Source organism: Dermacentor variabilis, unplaced genomic scaffold (assembly GCF_050947875.1).
Source record: "Dermacentor variabilis isolate Ectoservices unplaced genomic scaffold, ASM5094787v1 scaffold_12, whole genome shotgun sequence".
In the NCBI taxonomy this organism is placed as follows: Eukaryota; Metazoa; Arthropoda; class Arachnida; order Ixodida; family Ixodidae; genus Dermacentor; species Dermacentor variabilis.
The window spans coordinates 32871260-32897546 of NW_027460280.1; the positions used below are offsets into that span (position 1 = coordinate 32871260).

At 45.8% G+C, this 26287-nt stretch overlaps 1 protein-coding gene and 1 long non-coding RNA gene across 6 annotated transcripts in view; one reads left to right on the top strand and one right to left on the bottom strand.

Moving 5' to 3' along the window:
* Positions 1–26287, top strand: part of LOC142566151 (rhotekin-2-like) — a 206415-nt gene that overhangs the window by 116883 nt on the left and 63245 nt on the right. Inside the window, exon 1 of one of the 5 annotated variants that reach the window (XM_075676985.1) lies at positions 24543–24683. The exons of the other annotated variants lie outside the window; for them this stretch is intronic. The gene's annotated coding sequence lies outside the window, so the exon portion shown is untranslated. Of the gene's footprint in view, positions 1–24542; positions 24684–26287 lie in introns of those variants that run through there. 5 annotated transcript variants of the gene reach the window in all.
* On the bottom strand, positions 1712–26048 carry LOC142566155 (uncharacterized). The gene is made up of 4 exons (XR_012824986.1): positions 25962–26048; positions 23374–23456; positions 3454–3575; positions 1712–1751 (listed from the first exon to the last, which is right to left on the bottom strand). It is a non-coding gene; the product is annotated as an uncharacterized LOC142566155 (long non-coding RNA).

Consider the following 26287-nt stretch of genomic DNA (forward strand, 5'->3'; position numbering starts at 1 on the left):
AACGAGAAAAAAGGGGGTTAACCGAGGGGCTCGATATTTATTAACCATAGCATAATAAGCCAACAAAGACACCAAGGACAACTCAGGGGAAATTACTTGTACTTACTGATTGAATTAAAGAAATGATAAATTAATGGAAATGAAAGTGGATAAAAAAAAAAACAACTTGCCGCAGCTGGGGAACGATCTCACGTCTTCCCATTACGCGTGCGATGCTCAACCAATTGAGCTACCGCGGCGCCGTTGGGAGAACGCCGATGGGAGAACGACGCCGTGAGACGTGAGGTCGTTCCCCACCTGCGGCAAGTTGTTTTTTTTTTTATCCACTTTCATTTCCATTAATTTATCATTTCTTTAATACAATCAGTAAGTACAAGTAATTTCACTTGTGTTGTCCTTGGTGTCTTTGTTGGCTTATTACATGGGGGAAGTAGCTCTAAAATTTCGGAAGGCGACAGAACAGAGCGCGTGCATACTATAGTCACACTCTGAGTGACCAGGAGGTAGAAAACTTCGTTCATATTGAGGTAGAAAACTCTTGGATGTGGCCGGTTGGTTCATGGTGTGGCAGAATGAGCAATGAGGAGACACTCGGGGATCCATCGCCATGCACAGCCGTTGTGTGCCTTCTCAGTGGCCCCATTTAGTTTGCCACAACAACGCGAACACGCCTGGAGCTTTCCCAAAGGATTGAGCGTGTTTCGATGTCGATCAATTGTTACGAGGGACGGTGCATTTTACGAGCCATACGAGGCAGTTCTTGCCAGACGCCGCTTCACAGCCAACGTGATGTCCAATGTGGGAGAGCTCGTGCGTTGACGAAGCTGGCGGCACGTTTTTACAGCCTTTGCGCACGCACATTATCGAGAGAGTCCGAGGAGTAGCAGCGAATGCGTTCCAGCACAAGGAGCTATCTTTATCGCCTGGTGGGCGCCTTTGCGATGTGGTCAGGTTGTTCACGCCGCGTGTGAGGCTGTGGCCCCGTATTTTCTCAGGCTCCCGTTGTACCATCTCCGTGTGACGAGCCGCGTTAGATCGGCCATAAACTATCCTTCCCAGCGTGCGGGTGCGTATACTGTCCCACTTCTGGGCGTCCTCGTATGCGGCGCCACTTTCGGGGTCAGCAGGGAGGACCGCCGCGATGTACGACTGGGGCCCGTTGTGCATACACACGCACCGCACAAGGACCACCTTATATAGTCGCAGCGTCTCACGGAAACCGTGCAGCAACAGCAGCGTTGCGCACTTCAGAACAGCGACTCCATTGAGCAAAGTTATTTTCCCAACGCGTAAGAACGGTCTAGCATTGACGTCACGGATCCGATTTAGAGCCCCATTCGCTGCTTACAAGCTAGTCCTGGGCATAATATGGAGATGCGGATTGGGCAAAGGTGCTGAACTTTTCACCGTGCTAGCGGTATACGGTTTCTGTTCTTCCGTTACAGGCCGTTAGCCCTTGATATGATTTGTATGTTACTTTAATACATATGAATGATATTGTCGATGTATAGCCACCCCGTTCAAGTAGGGTGGTTTGCTGATGAATGTTTTGTTTAATGATGTTAACTGCTGTGAAGATAAAGTTCTTAAGTTGTAGCCGTCAGAACATTCATTCCTGGTGCAGCCAGTGGAGCATGCAGCTTAATACTAACCGAACGGCTTACATGCATATAAGTAAGAGAAAAAGAAAAGCAAAAAGAAGAAAAGAATACCTTCGTCGTTTTCTTACGATCTTGCATCTCAGCACTCATCTGAAGTTGGGAAAAAGGGGCGGGGAATTGTGCGGATAAGTAGAATGTACAGCGGAATTGAGGAAATGCTACGCTTAATTCCCCACACTTAATTCGCTTGCAATGCTTGCTAGCCACAGCTATAGTTTGCTCAAGGTTGCTTTGAACCTAATTACGGTGGAAAAGCGGGGGAAACTACCGGCATCGCGCCGGCAGAGCAGCTGCGCGTGCGCTGTGAACGTGGTGTGATATCGGTCTGTCTGACCTCCGCGACCGCATACTCACCACGAACATTTCGCTTGTAAAAACTGCCTCTCATTGGCCGGTGGTCGCCTTTCGCGGTTGGCCTACGCTCGCCCTTACGAACCGTTCTTACTTCCATAAGAAGTCCGGCCCGGGTTATCCGGCGCCGCCTGTCGCCGTTTCACTGCGGTGCACGTTTCTGGCGTTAAGGACTGCTCTCATTGTTCCCCCACTCTCCCACCGACCGGCCAGAGGCGGCCGTTTTAGACGAGATCTGGCGCCTCGTTTTTTGGGGATTTTGAGAGGAAAAAGATGGCGGTCAGCCGAAAGTTCGCGAGCAGCTCGCTCGTCAAGGTGAAGGGCCCCTGGTGCCGCGAAATGTGCACGCAAATGGCCATTCATTCTAGCGGCTGCTTTTTCTTCTTGTGCTGTGCGTTCCTTTTCAGTATTGTCGGTGCTTTTATCGCCTCGCTGTCTCACTGCAGAACCCGCCTATTGTTTTCCCCCTTTTTTAAGCGAACCATCTTGGTTGCGTGCCCCTCACGCAATAAGCCTATAGATATCGCCCAATATAACGCGTCGTGCACGGTGGAGAACTTAATCGGTGCGATCAAAATGTCTTTCTTTCTTTCTTTCTTTATTTCTTTCTTTCTTTCTTTCTTTGTTTCTTTCTATTCGTAGAGTGTGGCATCGAAGTCCGTTTGCTTGAAAACAGACAAGACATTGGCGGTGCATCCATCCTTTCGTTTTCTGGGGCGCGTCTGGATATAACGTGGCTTCGATGACGTCACCTTCGAGGCATATCACGTCATCGAAGCCACGTTATATCCAGACGCGCCCCAGAAAACGAAAGGATGGATGCACCGCCAATGTCTTGTCTGTTTTCAAGCAAACGGACTTCGATGCCACACTCTACGAATAGAAAGAAAGAAAGAAAGAAAGAAAGAAAGAAAGAAAGAAAGAAAGAAAGAAAGAAAGAAAGACATTTTGATCGCACCGATTAAGTTCTCCACCGTGCACGACGCGTTATATTGGGCGATATCTATAGGCTTATTGCGCGAGGGGCACGCAACCAAGATGGTTCGCTTAAAACCACTCGTATTCACACTGAGAGCACCTTGTTCCCTTCCGCTCCTTTCTTTCTTTTCATCCCTTGAGCCCTTTCCCCCGTGTAGGGTAGCAAACCGGCCGTGCGTCTGGTTGACCTTCCTGCCTCTCCTTCCTTATTTTGCTCCTCATCCCCCTACCTCGAAGAGCCGCCTGGCCGCGGCCTTCACCGTAGGTATATGTCGTATTTTTGGCAATTACGTGTACGCGGCTTGGACGGCGTCTCCTCGCTCCGCCTACGCTGGAGCGCTCGGACGGTGAGGAGGTACACACGAAACTGGCCGGATATTTCAACAGAGCCCGCATTTAGAACGCAGCGAATGCCGTCACCCTTTGCAGTTGGCGCTCAAAGTGCGCGCCGCTGTGCACTCACCTCCGCTCCTCTTGGTAATCCTTAAATGACGTCAGTTCATCAGATACGTGGAATTGGGCAGCATGCTGGTAGGTGAGCTGGTGTACGCCGCGGAATTGCAGAGGCGTTCGCTCTTCAAAAGCCTGCGGCATAATTCACAAATATTTTCGTTTGTAAGTGCTATTTGCCATTGGCGGGCCGCCTTATTCGCTAATATATGTCCAGTACCAGGATCGGCTGGCATTTGTTCTTACAAACATTTCTAGCGTAGGCGATTCTTTTTTGTGAGTACAGGACCTGAACAGCATATTCACCGACTGCACCCTTGCGCCCCCTTGCGCCATAAAAATCCATACATCAGCATTAGTGACTATAAAACCTGATTTGGGCATGTTGCATCAAAGAAGGAAACCATCGAGGACATGCATTGCGCACGCAGAAGCAAGTAACCTGCGGAGCTCATTCGGGTATCTCTTTCCAAAGCATCCAAAGATTATAAACCGCCATCGTTTTGTGATCAAGTTCGCGGACTCTCAGAATCCGGTTGTCAGACACGAGCCAATTTTTCGATTGCCGTCACTTGGAGCAGCAAGGTACTTAGTATAATTTATCTATTTTCTATTTCTTCCCCGACAGAGAATTCTGTCAGGAATGGAACCTAAAGAAAGGTGTTGTACGTCACTGAAATAAATGCTGGCGTAAGTTCTCAACAGAAAGTCGCTCGAAGGTTGAACCGTACTTCCTCTTTTCGCCTTCCTTTAAACCCTCCAATGGCGTCGATCATGGACCTCTGTCGCTAAGTGCGCGCCAGTTCCGTTATTACTTTTTCGCTCCACCCGCCGTCGTGTTTTCGCTGTACATTTTTCTCCCTCTGAAATCTGCATCGAGAGTTCGGTTATTCTATAATATCCACCGGACTGTATACATAACTTTGCTTGAGAGAGTTTAGGCGCACAGTAATCCTATTTTTCATCATTCCCATCGGGAATAGAGAGCTCTTTTAATCTGACTCTTGGAGCGTTTGTTGGGTATTCCCCCGTGCTTAGACAGCTTGCCTACATTTGACTCGGACTGCTCGAAAAGAACAGGCCGATGCTTCAAGTACGACAGTTCTCTCTTTTCTGCAGATCCTTCTGTAGGTTCGGACGAAATATTCTTTGACGTGTTTTTGCTGTATCGATCCTCCTTCGTTTCCTTTCGGGCTATACGTTCCCCACTTTCATTTCATTTAAATTTTGTTTGTTTCTTGTGTTTTTTGCCAACGTATTTCTGGCCCTCGCCGTCGCGTGCGCATGTCGGCGGGGAAGTATTTTCCCCGCCGCTTCCGCTGCACCTGCCAGCCTGGCGAGGTCTGAGCCCGCGGCCTTGTAGGGCCGCGCCCCGGAATTGTCAGGGCGTTTCGAGGCCGAGTGCTCTGGAACCAGCGCTGGTGCCGGAAACGTCGCAGCCGTCAAGCGAGACAAGACCCGCTGCTCCTGTCGCTTGGGCGCATTCGTCGACGCACATTGTCGCCAGCCGTCGCCCACGTCCGATATAGCGCAATCTCTGCAAAGATGCATGCTACCACAGCAATACTTGCCTTATATATATATATATATATATATATATATATATATATATATATATATATATATATATATATATATATATATATTATAGCTTCGTACTTGAGACTTTTCTTACGCGGTTTAAGAGAACTTCTTGTTGGGCAAGTTGCTAACGATTCATTATAACTAGTTTAAGGCGTCAAAGAACAACACACGGCACACAAGAGAGGACAACGGAACAACTGTCCCGGTGTCCTCTCTTGTGTGCCGTGTGTTGTTCTTTGACGCGTTAAAATAGTTATATAATTTATTATTAAGCGGCGTCGATTGTTCCGGGCGCCGCACGCTTCGCTAGATTTAGTTATCGATCCTTCAAAGCAGTCGTTTCTCTCGAGCAACATCGGGCATACGCACCTTGCGAGTCACTCCTAAATTGCCACGCAACAGCGTCGTCTTACGTGTTGTGTAGTGACTCCTTGCTGCAGTTCTTTTTTTTCCCCCTTTCTTTGTGAGCATAAATTGATGCTAAACTAGTTTATCATCGTGCCCACAAAACTTGTGCATGCGTAATTGACAATGAATGAGTAGTGTCGGAAGGGATGTGGAGACAAAAGTTGGTTTACGAATTATCTGCGTAATTAGAGAAAATCCTCAAGGGACTGGAAAAAAGAAATATTGTAAACAACCTACACCTATCGGAATAAATTCCTTGCGTTAGCATCGTGCCGCGTCCCAATGCTTTCACCGGCAATATATAGTATGCGCGTACTTTCGCCCGGTTTCCGGAAGCCGCATATTCGCCGAGGGCGGAATACAGAGGAGTAAGTTTGTCCCGGCTGCGCTGTCTAGGACAGGTGCTGCAAGGATGCTCCACCTACTTGTACTCCAGTGCATGCACTACATCAGAGTAGAATGAACCGCATTATATCCACGCCCGTCCATACACCCTGGTTCCAAACTTAAGCCTTCATCATCATCATCAGCCTGGTTACGCCCACTGCAGGGCAAATGCCTCTCCCATGCTTCTCCAACAACCCCGGTCATGTACTAATTGTGGCCATGCCGTCCCTGCAAACTTCTTAATCTCATCCGCCCACCTAACTTTCTGCCGCCCCCTGCTACGCTTCCCTTCCCTTGGGATCCAGTCCGTAACCCTTAATGACCATCGGTTATCTTCCCTCCTCATTACATGTCCTGCCCATGCCCATTTCTTTTTCTTGATTTCAACTAAGATATCATTTACTCGCGTTTGTTCCCTCACCCAATCTGCTCTTTTCTTATCCCTTAACGTTACACCTATCATTCTTCTTTCCATAGCTCGTTGTGTCGTCCTCAATTTGAGTAGAACCCTTTTAGTAAGCCTCCAGGTTTCTGCCCCGTAGGTGAGTACTGGTAAGACACAGCTATTATATACTTTTCTCTTGAGGGATAATGGCAACCTGCTGTTCATGATTTGGGAATGCCTGCCAAACGCACCCCAGCCCATTCTTATTCTTCTGATTATTTCTGTCTCATGATCCGGATCCGCCGTCACTACCTGCCCTAAGTAGATGTATTCCCTTACGACTTCCAGTGCCTCGCTGCCTATTGTAAATTGCTGTTCTTTCCCGAGACTGTTAAGCATTACTTTAGTTTTCTGCAGATTAATTTTTAGACCCACTCTTCTGCTTTGCCTCTCCAGGTCAGTGAGCATGCATTGCAATTGGTCCCCTGAGTTACTAAGCAAGGCAATATCATCAGCGAATCGCAAGTTACTAAGGTATTCTCCATTAACTTTTATCCCCAATTCTTCCCAATCCAGGTCTCTGAATACCTCCTGTAAACACGCTGTGAATAGCATTGGAGATATCGTATCTCCTTGCCTGACGCCTTTCTGTATTGGGATTTTGTTGCTTGCTTTATGGAGGACTACGGTGGCTGTGGAGCCGCTATAGATATCTTCCAGTATTTTTACATATGGCTCATCTACACCCTGATTCCGTAATGCCTCCATGACTGCTGAGGTTTCGACTGAATCAAACGCTTTCTCGTAATCAATGAAAGCTATATATAAGGGTTGGTTATATTCTGCACATTTCTCTATCACTTGATTGATAGTGTGAATATGGTCTATTGTTGAGTAGCCTTTACGGAATCCTGCCTGGTCCTTTGGTTGACGGAAGTCTAAGGTGTTCCTGATTCTATTTGCAATTACCTTAGTAAATACTTTGTAGGCAACGGACAGTAAGCTGATCGGTCTATAATTTTTCAAGTCTTTGGCGTCCCCTTTCTTATGGATTAGGATTATGTTAGCGTTCTTCCAAGATTGCGGTACGCTCGAGGTCATGAGGCATTGCGTATACAGGGTGGCCAGTTTCTCTAGAACAATCTGTCCACCATCCTTCAACAAATCTGCTGTTACCCGATCCTCCCCAGCTGCCTTCCCCCTTTGCATATCTCCTAAGGCTTTCTTTACTTCTTCCGGCGTTACCTTTGGGATTTCGAATTCCTCTAGACTATTTTCTCTTCCATTATCGTCGTGGATGCCACTGGTACTGTATAAATCTCTATAGAACTCCTCAGCCACTTGAACTATCTCATCCATATTAGTAATGATATTGCCGGCTTTGTCTCTTAACGCATACATCTGATTCTTGCCAATTCCTAGTTTCTTCTTCACTGTTTTTAGGCTTCCTCCGTTCCTGAGCGCATGTTCAATTCTATCCATATTATACTTCCTTATGTCAGCTGTCTTACGCTTGTTGATTAACTTCGAAAGTTCTGCAAGTTCTATTCTAGCTGTAGGGTTAGATGCTTTCATACATTGGCGTTTCTTGATCAGATCTTTCGTCTCCTGCGATAGTTTGCTGGTATCCTGTCTAGCGGAGTTACCACCGACTTCTATTGCACACTCCTTAATGATGCCCACAAGATTGTTGTTCATTACTTCAACACTAAGGTCCTCTTCCTGAGTTAAAGCCGAATACCTGTTCTGTAGCTTGATCTGGAATTCCTCTATTTTCCCTCTTACCGCTAACTCATTGATCGGCTTCTTATGTACCAGTTTCTTCCGTTCCCTCCTCAGGTCTAGGCTAATTCGAGTTCTTACCATCCTGTGGTCACTGCAGCGCACCTTGCCGAGCACGTCCACATCTTGTATGATGCCAGGGTTAGCGCAGAGTATGAAGTCTATTTCATTTCTAGTCTCACCGTTCGGGCTCCTCCACGTCCACTTTCGGCTATCTCGCTTGCGGAAGAAGGTATTCATTATCCTCATATTATTCTGTTCCGCAAACTCTACTAATAACTCTCCCCTGCTATTCCTAGTGCCTATGCCATATTCACCCACTGCCTTGTCTCCAGCCTGCTTCTTGCCTACCTTGGCATTAAGGTCGCCCATTAGTATAGTGTATTTAGTTTTCACTCTGCCCATCGCCGATTCCACGTCTTCATAGAAGCTTTCGACTTCCTGGTCATCATGACTGGATGTAGGGGCGTAGACCTGTACAATCTTCATTTTGTACCTCTTATTAAGTTTCTCTTAAGTATTAACTTAAGCCTTCGAGTTCAACCAAAACTTCCCCGAAGAGACGCGACCCTTTTGTGTAGGCTATGGTTGGGCGTCGCATTCACTGAGGACTAGGCGTTCCGCATAGGTTTGGCTGACACCGCAGCATGTGGCGATTGCGGCGTCGCGGAAGCAATTGGGTATGTTGTTTGCCAGTGCCCGCAGTACAGTGTGCAGAGACAATCGCTTTCCGTCGTGCTGAACCAGTTGGACGACCAGCCTCTGTCGGAAGAAAGAATTTTGAAACATCGACGCGTCTTAACATTACATCAGAAGGCCGTGCAAGCACCACTGCGCTTCTTTAGATCGACCGGCCTGTGCGAACGCCTGTGATTGGAACGCCTTTTTTGTTACCTGCTCTTGTTTTCTTTTCGTGCTTTTTTTTTCTTTTCCTTTGCCCTCTTTCCAACCTCTATATCCTCCACCCCAGTGCATGGTAGCAAACCGAAGATTTGCCCCTGGTTAATCTCTCTCTCTCTCTCTCTCTCTCTCTCTCTCTCTCTCTCTCTCTCTCTCGTCCCGAGAAGTTGAGCGCGCGCTGGTTCTATTTTAATGCGTCAGCATTCTTTGGCGAATACCCCAGCTCCGTCAGACGAAAATGCACGCTAAAGGTGTACTGCCTTGTATCTGCGCAAAAATACGTAATTTGCGAAGTTAGGACATTTACTCGCTGTTATAGTGTAAATGTAGATGATTGGGTAGCTACCATAAGAATACATAGGGCTCCACGGAAAATGCATTGGGAAGCTTATAGTAGGGGCGGACCAACTGAAATTTGGGGGTGGGCCTACATGAAATTTATAGGTGTGTCAGCCTGACATATGGAGGTGGGCCACTTGAAAATGGGGGTGAGCCAACCTAAATTTGGGGGTGTGCCCACTTAAGTTTAGAGGTGAATGCAGAAAAACTCTCATGGATTTTCTGCATTCTTCCTTTACTATTGTTTGCTCTCCAATTTATTTAGTCTTTTTTTCTTCCTTTTTCCTTCTTCTTCCTTTTTTTATCCTGGTCCACTTTGCTGCACTCTTGCCTAGAGGGTTGCCGGACTGCTTCACTGACCCGTGTCATTGCGCCGTGTCACGTCATAGCGTGAGCCACGGAAGTGCGAAATGTTCCGATATATATATATATATATATATATATATATATATATATATATATATATTGAAGCTTCTATTGCTTTGCCCGTTTCTCCAACTCGCATCAGCGATATTCGTTCCAGCATCGTCACGAACTATTTGCGAATAGCCGGCGGTGCTCACGCGTCCATTGAAGCTAGGTTGAGCCCGTAAATATTATATGACAGGAGAATGAATGATCTAACAAAAGATTGGCCTGTGCTTGGGTTTGTGCATTGTGCCCTGGTGAGATAAATTAGCGTCGTGTACTTGTGGGGAACAATTTATAAGCTTTGTTCGTCGCCTAAGTGAAAGGAGGCCGTAATCGAGAGTGCAAACTAGCACAGGCATACCGAAACTTCTGGCTGTTTTTTGTTACAAGTTCACTGTTCAGGCTGAACAGTGCGTCTCTCACGCGAATGCTATAATATTGTCACTGTTACGTCGGAAAGCTCGGCGAGTATTTTACATTAGTTTGCGGGCTTTAGCCATGTAATGAAACCTCGGGTGCTTGCGCCTTGTAAATGGATCGTAGGTCGCACGCTGACTTGTTTTGCGCACAAGTGCGCAAAACAAGCCATTTTGCAAAGTGATTTGGTAATGATGTCGATTCTTATATACTCAAGCGTCACGTTTTCGCTTTTGGCCACAGTTTTCGTGGGTCAGCCTCTCGTCGCGTTTGTCGCTGTGTTCCGAGAATGAGGCAGTTCGATTTGTACAACTGCAGCGTAGACTGGGTTTTCTTGGTCCGACAGCGATTCAATTTCTGAACCAAGACCTGTAAGCGGATGCCATATGACGACGTTTGCGTCGGCAAGGGCGTTTTCGGCTGGTCCTTGTACATAGCAGAGAGGTGACGCTTAATATTCAGGGCGCACTGAATTTGCTTGCGTGAGCTCAGCGCACCGAAAATGGCAGTGTGTCAGTCCTCCTCCAAAGGTCGAACCTCTGTCGGCGTGCGAGGTGGCGATTTTATCCGTCGCACGCTCGCGGTATCCGTGGCGAAAGCTCGCCTGGGTGCGCCCACCGAATGTGCGCTACAGCAGGTGAAGTGATTGTGATGGAATGCTGCACCATGACGGGGCTAAGGAGAGCGACCGTCAAGGCGCACGCGTGCTATGAACTTAGAGCTACGCCGCGCCTCTGGCGTGCCGTACCGCCCCTCGCGAGCTGCTTCGTCCCTGGCTATTTCTTGTTCTACCACTTCATTGCGCACGCTCGCCGCGGGAGCGTTTCATAAACCTCTACACGCTGTCCTAGATATATAGGTATATGTGGCGGCATATTTGTTCGCAAGCCTTGGGAGCAGTACATAGAGCGCTGCACTGTAGACGGTCCCGTTGGCGAAATTAGTTGAGCGATTGTATTGCGGCCGTGGCTCTTGTGGGCCTCGTAGGCCTTATCTTCGTTTGCTGCTCTCTAAACAGGTTAGCAGTGCAAAAAAAAAAAAAAAACAAGACGGTTAGGCACAAAGTGGCAAGTTATCGTTTGTTTTTAATTGAAGACAGTTCCCAAAGAATCTGTCCGCAGACTGCGTGGCATTTCTGCCCTGTATTCGCGTACGGTTCGTGTTTTGCATTGTTGCCCCTTAATTGTAGGTGACGCTCGTTCTTAAAACTACAGGGCCCGTGAAAACACGTTCCTTTGCGCTGATGAAGACATATACATTGTTGCACTGTTTCGATCGCAAAGCTACATTTACGGAGTGGACCTTTCTTTGTGGTGTGCACCCTCTTTACGCTTTCTCTTTGTCTTCCTGGCACAAATGTTTTGCGTTTGGTTGTATGCGAGAGTTCGAACTCACGTTCCAATCCAGTGTCTCATCGTATTTCATATTCAGCTTGCCTTATTGTCTATCTAACTCCGAAGGTCATATCTACTGGAGGTAAATCGCTTCGTCAAGTGGCCGCTTGGCCAACTGGACGAGCGCTGTCCCCTCCACGTTTCGACTGGTCACTATCGGTTCTGCAAGTCGCCAACAACAAATGCATTCCAGATCACCCGAAGCGCCATTCTTTTGCTGGAAACCGGCGCATTCAGCTCGACATGACCGATGGTCTATGTGTTGAGTTTTGTAAAAAAAGGAATGTCAGCACGCTCCAAATATTCGCACGCATAGCAACTGCACCAGCGTGCAGGTGCCTTCGCGAATAGTATGAGCAATCGTGAAGTGTCCACAAAGTTCTGTGACAAAGAGGACAGTGCACGCCGCCAAAATTTCTCCACAGAGATCGTCCTCTCGCGTTTCTGTGCTTCCTTTCGCGTTGTCCGAATCTTTTTCGACGACGGAGCCTGCTCGACGGTGTCGTTTCGCCTTGGCGAGTGGCGCAAGTGGTATTGAGGCTCCGCGCTCTTTTGTCTTCCATCGAAACTCTTGGCCGTCGATTTAAACTGGGGAGAACAGCGCGTGAGAAGGGAGCACCCTGACGACTCTCTTTGGACACGGTTCTCCGCGCCGACTGCGAGGGGTGATGCCGCGCTGCGTGAGAAGGGGGCGCGTAGCTTCCCTGAAGGAAAGTGGGCGCGGCGCGATCCCCTCCTGGGCTCTCTCTCTCTCTCTCTCTCTCTCTCTCTCTCTCTCTCTATATATATATATATATATATATATATATATATATATATATATATATATATATATATATATATCTTCTAACGTGCATCGTGTGCACGCGCATGCGTGCTTGTGTTCTTTTTCTGACGTTGGTTCCCCGTACGAGTGCTCAGGCTCATTAAAGCAGCAAGCAGGACTAGGGAAAAAAAAAAAAGAAACGAAAGGAAAGAAAAAAAACCCGTCGACTTCCACTATCGCGCTACCCTGTCTTTTGTTGCTACCCTGAGAAAAAGAATACAGCTAGAACCGAGATGCGCGCTTATTGGTGTGCAAAGATCCGGTCGTGTAGTAGTGCCATCATTGGGGGCTGGGGTCTCGGGGGCGAGGAAAAAGGGGCCGCGTGTTGCGGCGGGCGATGTTGGAGCAAGCGGCAGTGGGATTTGGATGCGACCCACCGCACGGCTTACGAGCACGCCCTTCCCCCAGGGCGCATCTTACCCCTCCTCCAATTTTGAGTGCGCGAGTGCATGATCCTGTTTCGTTCATAAGTTTGCGAGGAACTAGATGGTAAGGGTATCGCAGAGCCCCTTTTCGCTCTGTCTCGTTACAGGGCACTCTTCCCATGGAAAGGCAAGGTAACGATGTCTATGTTGTATAACCTCTGTTCATTTACTCGTCGCATCCATCGTTGCCTACGCGGTACATCGTGTATTCCTACACGAAGGCGCGATCTACCGCGTATGCCTTTGTAGAGTTACAGGCGTGAAAGCTTAATTCATATTAGCGTCGACGGTTGTTAGGGGGATGGCTTATTCTGTTATTTTATTTTTATTATTGTTTTCAATTCACGCGCGTCTTAAGGTGCCATACACAAAAACTTTTCTTTAAATTGGAAGGCAGGATTTAAACAACTTCTTCTGAATAAACATGCCTTATTTAATTTATTCAACTATTTAAAGTGCAGGAAATGGTTCATTTTATTTTTTGGCTGGTAATTTTTGTCATAAGATGTGGTAAAAGTACTAGTCGCACCAGCAGTGATACGTAACTAATGAATTGCTGAATTGAGTAAAGCTTTGTCGTTTGTGTAGCTAAGTGGGGACCTGTGCAATGAACTAGGATAAATGCAATGTGGTAAATATTAAGAAAGTAATCTTTGAAAAACTACGCAAAGTGAAAAAATTGCTGATTTGAACCAAATTTATTTGCAAAATGAGCTGTAAATGCAGAAATATTGCACACATCTCTATGTACACATCTGCACGCATCTCTATGTGAGGAATGAGTATACAAAATTTCACATCAAAGTGTTCACACACAAAAAAAAAGTTATCATAGTTTGCGTAACATTGCGTTGAACAAAATCTAGTTTTGAGCAAAACGTAAACAAATCTTCAAACCATGTGAAAGTTGTCGAAAACTACACAGAGGCCTCAAATTCACTAGCTTCATAGCTGGAGCCCCATTGAGAGGAACTAGGGTCTCCTTTTGTTCGTGTGGCTACTCGGTGACAACATAAAATGAAAAATAAGAAGTATTTAAAATAATATTATATGAAAGAAATAGTACTGATTTTCGGTTTCGCAATACGAGGGTAGGGATTGGAAAATTCACTGTTCCAAACTAATGATGATAGGAAGATCATTTTTTTTTTGCGTCATGTTGCTGAATCTTTGGGCATACATAAAATGTAAAAAAAAAAAAAGATCAATATTGGGGGGAAAATGACTTTGGAATGTGGCCTTAAGTCCTACCACCTTAAGTCATCGTCTGTTACGTCCCCCGTAGGGAATATCGATTTGTGGCCGCTTTATCGAATACACTTTTTTTTTTATGAAGGCTCAGATTGGCATCGTTGGCGGTCCTGTAGGATGTTTCGGTCCCATTCGCGTTAGACAAATGCTTTAGGCCCCTTAAGAGAAAAGTATCTTCCAGTTTGATGATGCGTTTGCGATTTGGATGTTACATGGGAGTGCATATATGAAATCAAAGATGCAGATAAGGCATATGACAAATTTCTTAATGTTGTAAAAAATACTTATCACGCAAGTTTTCCCACAAAAACTGCTAAACGGACACACAAAATAAGAAAACCTTGGGTGAGCAAGGATATATACGATAAAATTAAAACGAAAGAACAACTTTACGCCACCTTCCTTAAAACCAAGGACCTAAATGTATTTGCTGAATTTAAGCGGCTTAGAAACAACGTTGTGAAGTTGCTCCGGAAAGCGAGGTCGGCGTATTACTCTAATCTTTTTTCACATGACACTAAGCGTACCAACCTAACCTGGGAAAAAATAAACACTGTGCTCGGGCGTAACCAAGATTCCAACGAAATTGACTCAATATGTTACGGTAACGATTATGTTTCTGGTTCTGCTTTAGCCAATCTGTTCAACAATTTTTTCATTAACCAATTCACAAGTAATGCAGTACAACAACACAAAAGTATACACAGACCTTACACAACCCCAAACACCATATTTTTTTGCCCAACAGATGCTCAAGAGGTAGCTTCCGCAATAACAAACCTTAAAAACAGTAGCGTTTGCGACGTAGACAACCTGCAATTAGGACCACTAAAGTATGCAGTGCATATGAGATAGCGCGTCCATTAACGCACATTTTTAATCTCATCCTCTCCACTGGTGTATTTCCAAAAAACATGCAGATTGCAAAAGTAACCTTAATTTTTAAGGGCGGTGACAGAAATGTATTGAAGAACTATAGACCTATATCGATTTTACCAGTTTTTTCCAAAGCGATAGAAAAGCTCTTGTATATAAGATTGTCTAACTATTTTTCTAAGCAGTCATTACTACACAATTTTCAGCATGGATTCCGTCAGCATTGTTCGACGGTAACCGCGCTGCTAAAGCAAAAGGAAATAATCTTAAAAAACTTTTCAGACCATAATTTAACACTGGCAATATATGTAGATTTATCAAAAGCCTTTGATTCATTACAGCATGAAATACTACTTGATAAATTGCAGTCATACGGTGTACACGGCATTGCGTATGACCTCTTAGCTTCTTATTTAAGGCATCGTAAGCAGTATGTAATAATAGGAACATCATCTTCAGATATTAAATGCATAAAGATGGGAGTACCTCAGGGCAGCATATTGGGGCCACTTTTATATTGTGTTTACGTTAACGACCTACACTCCTTTACCTCAAATCCACATGTAACATCAATTTGCTATGCTGATGACACTACATTATTAATCACCGGTAAAACAACTGACGAAATACAAAAGATATCTGATGAAACAATGCCGCTGTTACTGGAATGGACAAAGTGCAACTCCTTACTTATTAATACCGCAAAAACAAAAGCAATACTCTTCAGACCAAAAAATAAGGTTGTAAATTTGCCACTGATTACACTTGGTCACAATGTGATTGAAATAGTAGAATGCATAAAAGTGCTGGGCGTATATTTTTCAAGTACATTAACTTGGGATGACCATATCCGCGAAACTCATAAAAAATTGTGCAAAACTGCGGGTATGCTAAACAAATGTAGACATATCATTCCTCAATGTATAAAACTACTACTATATAACTCGTTAGCCCTTTCTCAGTTATCCTACGCCCACCTAGTATGGGGCACAACAACAACAACGAATCTAAACAGACTGTTCCTAATTCAAAAGAAGTTTATGCGAATAATTGCAAACGTCCCATATGATTCTCACACGCAGCAACTCTTTAAAGAGTTTAAGATTATAAATGTCCATGATTTTTATAATTATCGTTTACTTCAGACATACTGTTCGGCCACAAAAAAGAACAACTCTTTTTACAGCGAGATTTCAGAATTAAGAGAAAATATTGCCGTATACCCTACGCGTCACCATAATATTTGGCACATACCTACACCTCAAAACAACTATGCGAAACAATCGATCGCTTTTACTCTCCCAGCTCTGCTCAATAATTTTGCCAACAAATCTGTAGATGTGTCATAGTTGTCCAAAAAAACAATGCGAGATCAGTTCCTGTGAACTATGATGCATTTATTTATCTATTTTTCATATATTTTGCTCATTAATGTGAAGTGCTCTTTTGTATTTTGCAAAATACTTATGTTCCGTTGTGCAATCATTGTCCGTGCATATGTATGAAAGCAGTCATTTGTAAGAAAATTGTTTCATAACTACTGCTGCTGCTGCTGTATAAAGGGGCAGCCACCTCGTCAAGCTACTAATCTCAGTAGCTTTTTGTGGCTGCTCCTTCCTTGTGTATTTGTTCAAGGAGAATAAAGTTCAATTCAATTCAATTCAATGGTTCAATTCGGGAAAGAGGTCATACAGCCACCTTTTCAAAATCTAGTAGAATCTCGGTAAACGAAAATAGCCTAAACGAAATTGTCAACTAAACTAAACAGCCTCAGATGGGTCAGTATTGTATTTGGGTATTGAAGAAAAAAAAGCGAGAAAAAAAAAACCTTCCGTTAATCGCAACCAAAAATTTCCCAACGCTCTGCAAACGGAACCACGGAAGCAAGTTTTAAAAGTATTTTTTTTTTTTCAGAATGAGGCAGGATCTGAAATGTATTTTTTGCGGCACCTGTATTCTAAAGCCATCCTTAAAACGCGATGGCAAAGACTCAAGCAGGCAAGCATTTGGTTTATTTTTAATGCATAGCACGTGCTGACCTGTACAGCTTCGCGGCACCGCCGCTCGCCCCGCAGACGACCAAAATAAGGACAACCGAAATTTCGGATGCCTGACCGTACGCCGGTCGATAATTAGGGCTCCGCGGGCCCTACAGGACCGCTTCTTATTCGGCCACCGACTGGAACAGTAAGAACTATGTTTTTGTTTTGATAACATCAGAAGTGCTTCCTCCAAACAATCCTGTAGCCGTCGATCGCACTCAAACCGCGGGACAAGCTAGCTGCTTTATTCACTTCCTTATGTTTAATATACCTAAACGTGTTAAGAAGGTGTATGACATATAGTGCAGCGTTTCTGCACATCTTTCTCAGTAAACAGAACTCCTGTTAATCGGAACATATTTCTCCGCTCCCTTGAAGTTCTGTTTAACGAGGATCTGCTGTATTGATGATGAGACAACCCCTAAACTAGAATTGTAGTTTTGCAAGGGCCTTGCTGGTAGGACACCTATTCAGTCATCTTCCGACATAGCACTCACTCCTTGGCATAATCTGTTTGTGCGCAAGTCTAACCTACCGTTCTGTTCAAGAGCTTAGCGCAGAAACTTGAGACCAGACGGACAGAATACTTGCGTGTACGTCTTCTGTCCGTCTCCAGTTTCTGCGCTAAGCACAATAGAATTGTAGGTTAGACTTGCGCACAAATAGAGTAATTATGCCGAGGTGTGAGTGATGACTATAAGTCGGAAGATGACCGAACGTGGGTGGTGAAGCCACGTTCTAACCACCTCCTTATGACGTCACCGAATGTAGACAGTGATTGTATAAAGCTAGTTAATGTCTTTATATTGAAAACAACAATGTCGCATGATTTAGAAATTAAGGAGGGTGGGCAGACGAGGGAGGGGGGGGGGGGCAGGAGGCATGCAGGAGCACAGAAATTTCGGGGGGTAAATGTGTTCGGTAGGCCACTGGCTATGTCCCATGTAATGAACCTTGTAGTGCCCGCTGCAGTAAGGCAGTAGACAAAACTTGAGGCCAGTTGTATTTTTTTCTTTCCTGTAACTGTCTCGCTGAAGATTTTGCAATTCGAGTGCAGTTCATTTTTTTTTTTCGACTTCATAACTGCACGTATTATCCTTGCAAATCCCACTCAAATAATTCAACCCGTGCCAGTGACAGGAGAGGTTTGGTTATGTTCGGGGCCCACGCAAACCGTGTGTGCGTTCTCGGACAGCTGCTGATAATTCGAGCAATTTCTTCTGCGGCCCACACGCTTGCCTATGGGGTTTTGCTGCAGCGCGTGATTGCAGAGGCCTCGTAAAGGCTGAACGGAGGAAAGAAATACAGCGTCAAGCATTCGATTTGGCGGCAGTCCTCTCGGAGGGGGGGGGGGAGCGTCGAGGAGGAAAGGAGGTCGTCGCGCCCCGCTGCAAGGGGGCGGGTGCTGCTCTGGAAGACGTCGGCTGGCGCGTGCTGCGCGGAAATCCGATCGGGTTCCGCCGCGCTGCACGTGGACCGGCGCCTGCTCGTGAGCAGCCGCTGGCAGCTGGCCGACGCGGAGCTCTCGCCCGCGGGCCAGGACATTCCGAGAACAACTCTGCGGGGGTCTTCGATTCTGACCCCGCAGCGACGGACTGTCGTCCCCTCCACGTGACGGCAGCTTCTGCTGGCGCTGCCTTGCCGAGGAAAAAGCGCCGGACGAAGGCGGGGCGACACTGCGGCCGGCGTTCTCATCTTTTTTCGTGCTGCAGCTTTCTCATCGTTTCTTCTTGCGGTTAGCGCAGATGTAGCGCTGCGCGTGGCGGCCCCGCTTTGTGGAGAAGCTGGATCGAGGAAAGCGAGTCTGTATCGGGCGGCAAGTTGAGCGAAGTCGTGTTTTTTGGCCGTCTTCAAATCGTCGCCCGCAGCCGTAGAATCTTGTGTATTGTAGAACATTCCTCTCCGCCACCGTTAAGAAGTCGCGGGTCATGGCAGAAAGTCCACATTAATTGGTGCTGTACTGTCTTGAGGAAAATTTTTTAGGTTTGTTGTGCTAGCACACCGAACTTCATTAATAGCGCACTGAGCATTGAAACGTGCAGGAAAAGTGAAGAGGATTAACTATTTCATTATTACCACCGCACGTTCTGCGCCGTGCTAACGAAGAGAGCAGTACTAGTACTAGGTGTCGTTTGTAACTATGCGTTGCGTGATGTGATTTGAATTTATGAAAATTTTAGGTCATGTCGCTTTTAAAAACAAGCATTTATTATCCTCAGGCTGTATATTCTGAATACGTGTTTAATGCACCAGACCACAACGAAAAATTGCGAGAAGCGTAGGATACTTGGTGCTTATTCACTGTCAAGGGCCGCATTTTGTAACGCTCCATTTTATTTTCCCTTCTTATCATTCGGCGCACCGAATGGCCAATTCCGGCGATAAACGTTACGGCTGACTAAGTTACGCAACTCTGTCACCTGTAAGCTCTCTTGCCCAACAGCTGCGGGCTCGACACGGGGACCTATTAATAACTTGCACTTCACGGGTTGGTTCACTCGCATATCTCGTCTACGCGCCGTTGCGTTTACGGCGGTCCCCCGCGGCCAATTCCGCATTCGCGTCTCGCGTGGCGACCCCGCCGCGCACGGGTGTTGCGGCCTGTGCTTGCGTGTGCGGCGGCGCCGTGTCGTCGAGTGGGACATGCGCCGATGACCTCTCGAGGTCGCTCAGTCGTCACTTTTGCGCTTCCTCAAATCGGAAGGGCCAGTATTTGCATTCCTACCCTCGCAAGTTCCTTTGGGGTGTCCTCTTGCACGTCGTGCTTCCTCTACACCTCTCAGACGCGATGCATGCAAAAAAAGCTACATGTTATGTCTGCTCGCTTGATGCGAAAAGGGCACTCGACTTTTGTAGTTCTGTGCACTCCTTTGGCTCAAGCGCATGCTGAAGTACTGTACCGTTCTGCATCGCAGTTGCGTGTAGTGCGCTAATGGGCCTCAAAGAGACCAAAGATATGTGGGTTTTCTAAGAGTGGTGCCAGAGTTAGCATGGATATGTCTGTCATTTTAAATGTCTAGGACCGTTGCTTTGCATAGCAATCAAGAAACGCTAGCATATAGCGTGACAAAGCAAAGTGTGCGCAGCGGAGCGCTCGTGCTGGGTCGCGTTAAAAGTAAAGTGACAGCGAGGAGATATAAGTCGCCGAGTGGTGACGAAAATTCCAGAGGGGAGAACTAAGTGCGTGCTGGGAGACTTGATTGCCGGCTGACGCATCGCGGGGTTGGCAGCTCGGAGTTTAGGGACCTTCACACTATCTATATTGGCTTCAACGCTGCTCCTGCTGCAGCTTCGCATGTATAGCTTGCGTCGCCTTAGACATGATCTCGGTGTAAAGGCGTAGGGTCAGGCTGCTAGCCCTAAGATAACTTGTTCTTGGGCTACTTGGCTGACACTTGACGAAACCGACGTTCCGAGAACAAAAGAAAAAGAAGAAAAAACGCAAGACCGGGCACCATGGCCCGCAGACCTAGAGTCTTGTTCCGAAAATTCAGAATCAAAGCCATTCAAACTGTACGAGTTCTTTACGAATGATGGAATTCCAATATAAGACAAATTCAAGAGCCAGCATTTCTGCTTAGCGAGGTCACAGTGGTGTCCGGTTTGTGTTGTTCGTATTTTTTCTTTGTTCTTTCGCTGCAGTGGCTTCACATGCTAGCCCTGTGCACAGAGAAGCAGCCATTGTGTGTGTGTGTGTGTGTGTGTGTGTGTGTGAGAGAGAGAGAGAGAGAGAGAGAGAGATTCGTGGCTGGGATTCGATCCCCTTATTAACTCATTAGTTATCTGATATTGCGTAATTACTTTCAAAATGATTCATTTAGGGCACACAAGTCGGTCAGTGCCCAAGGCATGTCCGTTTTACATCCTGAGAGTAGCACCACTTTTGAGATATATTCATTTCTAAAATCTTCCGCCGAATGCTTTGGCTTTCCAGATACAAAGGGCTATAAGGGGAAACTCTTTCGTTTTCTTTTTCTTTCTTTCTTTTTTTTTTGTTCTTGCGTCATTTGCGCTTCAAATAAGCTTTGTGTCTGCAGTCACCGCTGAAACAAACAGACCGCTAAGTAGGGACCGCGACGAGTGCCCCTACCTGCTTGGTCGCATGCAGCGAAATATATATCAGTTCTCTAGCGCCGTGTTGGTTTACTTCGAATCCGCTTCTATGTTTCTTTACTAGCTTTTATTTTTTATTGACTTGTTGTAATCCATTACATTACGTCTCCTTTTCTGCACGATCATATAATAATAATAATAATAATAATAATAATAATAATAATAATAATAATAATAATAATAATAATAACAGTAATCAATCGTTTCTTTAACGTGCCCAGGAACAATCCTAAGAAGATTTGAGTGCTGGCGCACGGGTATAAAAAATACGAATACAAATACAGAAAAATAAGCATGAAATTGAAAACAATTATAAAAGGAATAGTTTAAAACCAGCAGAAGCCAAGGTGAATTAACAAAAGAAAGACGAGAGAAAAAGGAAAACACGAACAGTGTGTGAGAGTCAATAAAAACCATAAGGTTTTGATACTGGCACACAGGCAATCTAACAAAAAGATAATGTACTGCTTAAATAAAAAAATAATAAAGATACAAAGGCACGGGGATGTGCGGTAGAAGGAGGATAAATCAATCACTCAAATACGGTTATTGAAGTGCCTAGGAACAAACTTGAGGCTCTTGGTGCTGACGCACTCAGCGAAACAATGCACAAGAAAAACAGTGCTCGCTGACACACACATACACAAGCGCGCGCACATAAAAAAAAAATAGTAATTTGGCGAATAGAGATTTTAACAGAGCATAAAATGAGTACAGGAAGAGAATACAAAGTAAAAGAGGAGAAACAGAAGAAAGGATGAGAGAATCACGGAAAACACAACAGATATGAGAATTTTTGTTCAGTTATTGAAATTCCTCTGCAACTCCTTTCAGGAAAATATTAAAATTAGGCAGCAAGATATCCAGGCACTCTGAATGGGCGTTATATGTCGCCTGCACTTTAGATAGATGGCTACAATAATCTGAAGGCTGTAAGGCACGCTGTTTTCTTGTGCCTTTAGAGGCACAAGAATGTAAAAATTCTGCGGAATGTAAAAACACACATTATAAAGCAAGTGCGAGCAGAAGATTTTTTCATGTATTAATTTGTGAAGAACATTCGATTTGTTGCGTCTACAGGTGAAGGTAGGTAACGTGAGTGTCTGTGTTAGCTCTATGTGGAGATGGAAGGCTTTTGACAGAATCGATGTTTAAATATAGATGTGCGCTAATAATAATAATAATAATAATAATAATAATAATAATAATAATAATAATAATAATAATAATAATAATAATAATAATAATAATAATTAATAATAATGCATTCACAGCAGGCCGCATAATGGAGCTTCTACCCTGGCGTTATCACGTTTGGTGTGTCATGTAAGACAATGGAGATACTACGTCCCATTCCGCTGGCGCGGCGTGATGGGGATCGGACAATTTTCAGGGTGCCTTGCTGGCGTGGGAGGTTGGGAGCAGTGCGGGTCCTCCGGGTCACGCATGGCCGCGCACTTTGCACAGATGCGGCGATGGTTGCACGGTGCGCCCGCCTGGCTTTCGTCCCTTCACGTGCCTCTAGCTGCGGAATATTTGTCAAGCTGTCGAACGCCTTAAAGGAGGCCGCGGAAATAGAGAGCGAATATCACAGAGGAGATTAATTTGCCGAATCGCGCACCAATCGGTGTGTACTCGGAGGCTGTCGACGCCAGAAACATTTCACGATCAGAAGCTTCGCGGGTGACCGGTGGAAGAATCGGTGACGCAAGCGATGGGCGAGAAGACAGGCGCGGGCTAATATTGTGCTTCGATATCTCGAAAGTGGTGCTAGTCTGCGGATTCTTAGTAAATCGACGCGCGTTTAATTTAACCGGCTCCATTTTCGTACTTGTAACTTCGGTGGCGCTAGTGACAGGGATATGCGAATAATCGTTGATATTTCGAATACGAATCGACTACTTCAGTTTAAAATCGAAGTGCTCGAGTCAAAACGAAGTACTACGACTCGAGATGTCAGACTGGATTCGATGGGCGATGCACATGTCACACGTGCTACACTTTCGGGCGTGCTCCAGTGAATGCAGAAAGCGCTGCTCCGCGTCATTTTCAAGCATGCTTTATGAACTTTTTCTACACAATCATTCTTTGTCTTTCAATCGCGGTCGAAAATTTCGATGCAGGTCAACACCAACGGAGATCGAAAGTGAGCAGCCTCAGGTAGCGAACAGTTAGTTACAGACAGTCAGGTCACAGACCACTTATGTAGCTTCTTTGCGAATATCGATGGCACACGTTTACTTAAATATAATGTACCGTGATCTAACCCATGGGGCGAAAAAAAAAAAGACCTTGCAGATCCCACGCACTGCGGGGAGTCTGTCTAAGCGAAGCTATGGTAAGCCGGCAAGACGAAGCGGCACATTTTGACAGGAGACGTGTAGCGGACTCACCAGCCGAGAAACGCTACACAGCCGACACCACCGGCCACAGCATTTCAACCTTCGGACCCAGCAAAGCCCTCGCGCGGTAACACCTGCACCACAAAAACACGAGAGATGGCCAAAGAAAGTTACTCGATTTAATAATGGAATGGTGCGCTATTTAGATTTGTTGCTTCATTGCGTAATTCTGTTGATCCAGCCATTGGAGCGTCTGTAGGGATGAAGTCCATACGTGCGAGGTGACTTGTTATGTGTGCGCGTTCCGGTGTTGAGCTATTTAGCAAGAAAGCAGCAGCAGCAACTACGGTCGGCTAAGTTTTGCCGGCAAAACTGCCCTTCTGGAGGGGCATCGGTTTTGGCCGAACATGCGGCCTTACTGTATACGAATAATGTAGCTTTGAATGAGGCTCCTACGTTACGGTTCTGCGGCAGCCTCAAAAGCATATCTATCCGTAAGTGCTGCGTTATTCAAGCAGTCTTTCGATCGTAATAATTTGCTACAGCAGGGCAGCCTCAAACCCCTATTTCGAGACAAATATTGGTGTCGCCAACGCGCCATCGTATGACTGGAAAATAAACAATTAGTAGCATGCACACCAACACGGCCGCGGAGGACGTTGCGTCGGAGGGCGCGCCAAAAAGCCAGCGATGTGATTTACCGGGTGCTACCTAGCTCTACCCACCAAAAAGGCTCGAAGCGCGAATGGGCACGGCCCGTTTCGCTCTCTCACAACCGACGCCGTCCGACCTAGCAATGTGTAACGGTCCCGGAAGGGAGCCGGAGGGCAAGGAGAAAGCCTGCGAAAACCTCAGACGTTTTCGCGCCCTTTTTGAGCCGCGTGACATCTATGAGCCAATCAGGCTGGACGCCCCAGCGGTTGAAAGGTTTGATTTGACCACTTAGCATTCAGTGCTTTCACTAGCTTTTCTGAATCAGTCGCTGGTCGTTGTCGTTAGCGGCTTGATGGAACAAGATACGCGGCTAGCGCTTTTTTGCGCTCTATCCTATCCCGTGCTATGTTGTGTTAAAGAGTACAATATGCGGTTAGAGGATGGGCATAAGTAAACAAGCTTCCTGTTCGATTCGTCGCTAAACGGCTGCTTTCGCAGCGTGTGCACTTCAAAGCCTTGCAACGTCCGTTTATGCTCTTCGGCGAGTTGTACGAACAACCTCTGCGTGTCTCCGTGTGCTTGTGTTGTGCTGCTTCGGCTTTGCGCCAGCGTGCGAGTAGTGATTTATTTGTGGGTTGAGTACCGTCTGAGCTTTGAAGGCCAGTTTCACTGTGGATGTACGAGTACCTTCTTGGATCTTATAATTTGTGAGTACCGCTCGCCGGAGATGTATTCGTTTTTATACCACCTGTTCTGCTTAGGAACCGTTCTTCTTGGTGTGTCATAGCTGTCGCATGTGCTCTGATGTAGTAAAGTCCGTATTAAACTGCGGCCCGTAGAACTTTTCATAGTGTGTAGGCTGTTTTCTTTTTATTGTCTAATAGTAACTTAGGCAAGGCATAAATAGTAGGACGATAATCCCGTAGCTTTTTGTCCGCGTTCAGTGCTGCACTCGACCAATCCCGGTCTCAGGCGTTTTGCAAGAACTGGAGAAAAATAAAAGTAAATGAAATTGCTTGCGTCATTTTATTTTCTCGAAGTGTTGCGGTCATCCCTGCAACCCAATAATTCCAGTAAACAAAAACAGAGCAACTATAGCCAGCACTACTGCAGTATTTAGCATTAGAACGTTCAGTAGTACGGAGACCTGCGTTTTCCTTTGCAAGCTATGGAAAAAAAGAAAAGAGCTTACCGCTGCTCTGTTCTTGCCCAAGTTTCGGCGGCAAGATCGTATTTTATGGTCCGAACCGTTCAGTATGAGACTTCCCACTGTTACTTGCCGGGTTTGTCAGGAAAAAACAATGCATTTGCCTTCGGCTCGGCCTCTTACGGTCTCCTCGACAAATCGCGCCAGGGAGCCCTGGTGCGCACTTGTAAGGTTTGTCCAGGGTGCCATTAGTCTCCACATCGCACCGCCACCTCTTCCGCGACAATGTAAACAAGTTCGAAGGCCCTGCTTTGCCGTACTGCAGACGCTAGAAGTTACGTAGCCGCCATTGTCTTCGTCTGCGCCTGTCAGTATGTCCGCATCAAGACACCGGCGAGCTGTAAAAACGAATCTCGAAGGCCACAGTTAATTTTCCGCTGCGTTGTTAAAATTGGAAAGAGTTGTTCGTTATAATACGGCTGATAAAAATTGCGATTTAAACTGCTCCGGAGAGTGATATATAGGCTGGTCGGCAAACTGCAGTAATCTCTATGTTCTTTTGCACACACCTCATGCTATCACATAGTCAAAAATAAAAGGCGAAAAAAGTAACTGAAAAAAAAGGTTATTTTAGATAACTTATTCGCAAGGATATTTCCGCCTATACCTTTGCATTAAAAAGTGGCGAACATCTCTTGGCGTGTTTCTGTGCCATTTTAAGTCACAACACACGCTTCTTTTTTAAGGGTGAGCCTTGGATGAAGGAATTTGCATCTACGGGTGGATTGATCGATATTATTTTATTTGTTACAAAAGCAATGAGGTGCGGTTAGCTTACCATCAGAGGGGTAGCAGCGGGGCACCTATACATGGCTGAAACTAGCAGGAACACACTGAATGAGTTTGTGGCGCTGTTGCCAGCTTCGTAGCATCATCGTCATGGAACTTTATTTGTGCACCCTTTAATGACGGTGTATAAAAGACATTGTTTTCGGTTTAAACCACAGAGACGATGTTTTCGACAATTCCGTTGTATTCCGTCGCGCACCAGTGTGTACGCGATGGGTACGACAGAAATAGCAGTTTGTGTCTGCACTTAGGGGGCACTAGGCTCCTTCTGTTTTCAAATATGTGTTTGCACCTCTATTCATTCCAGTTTCTTTA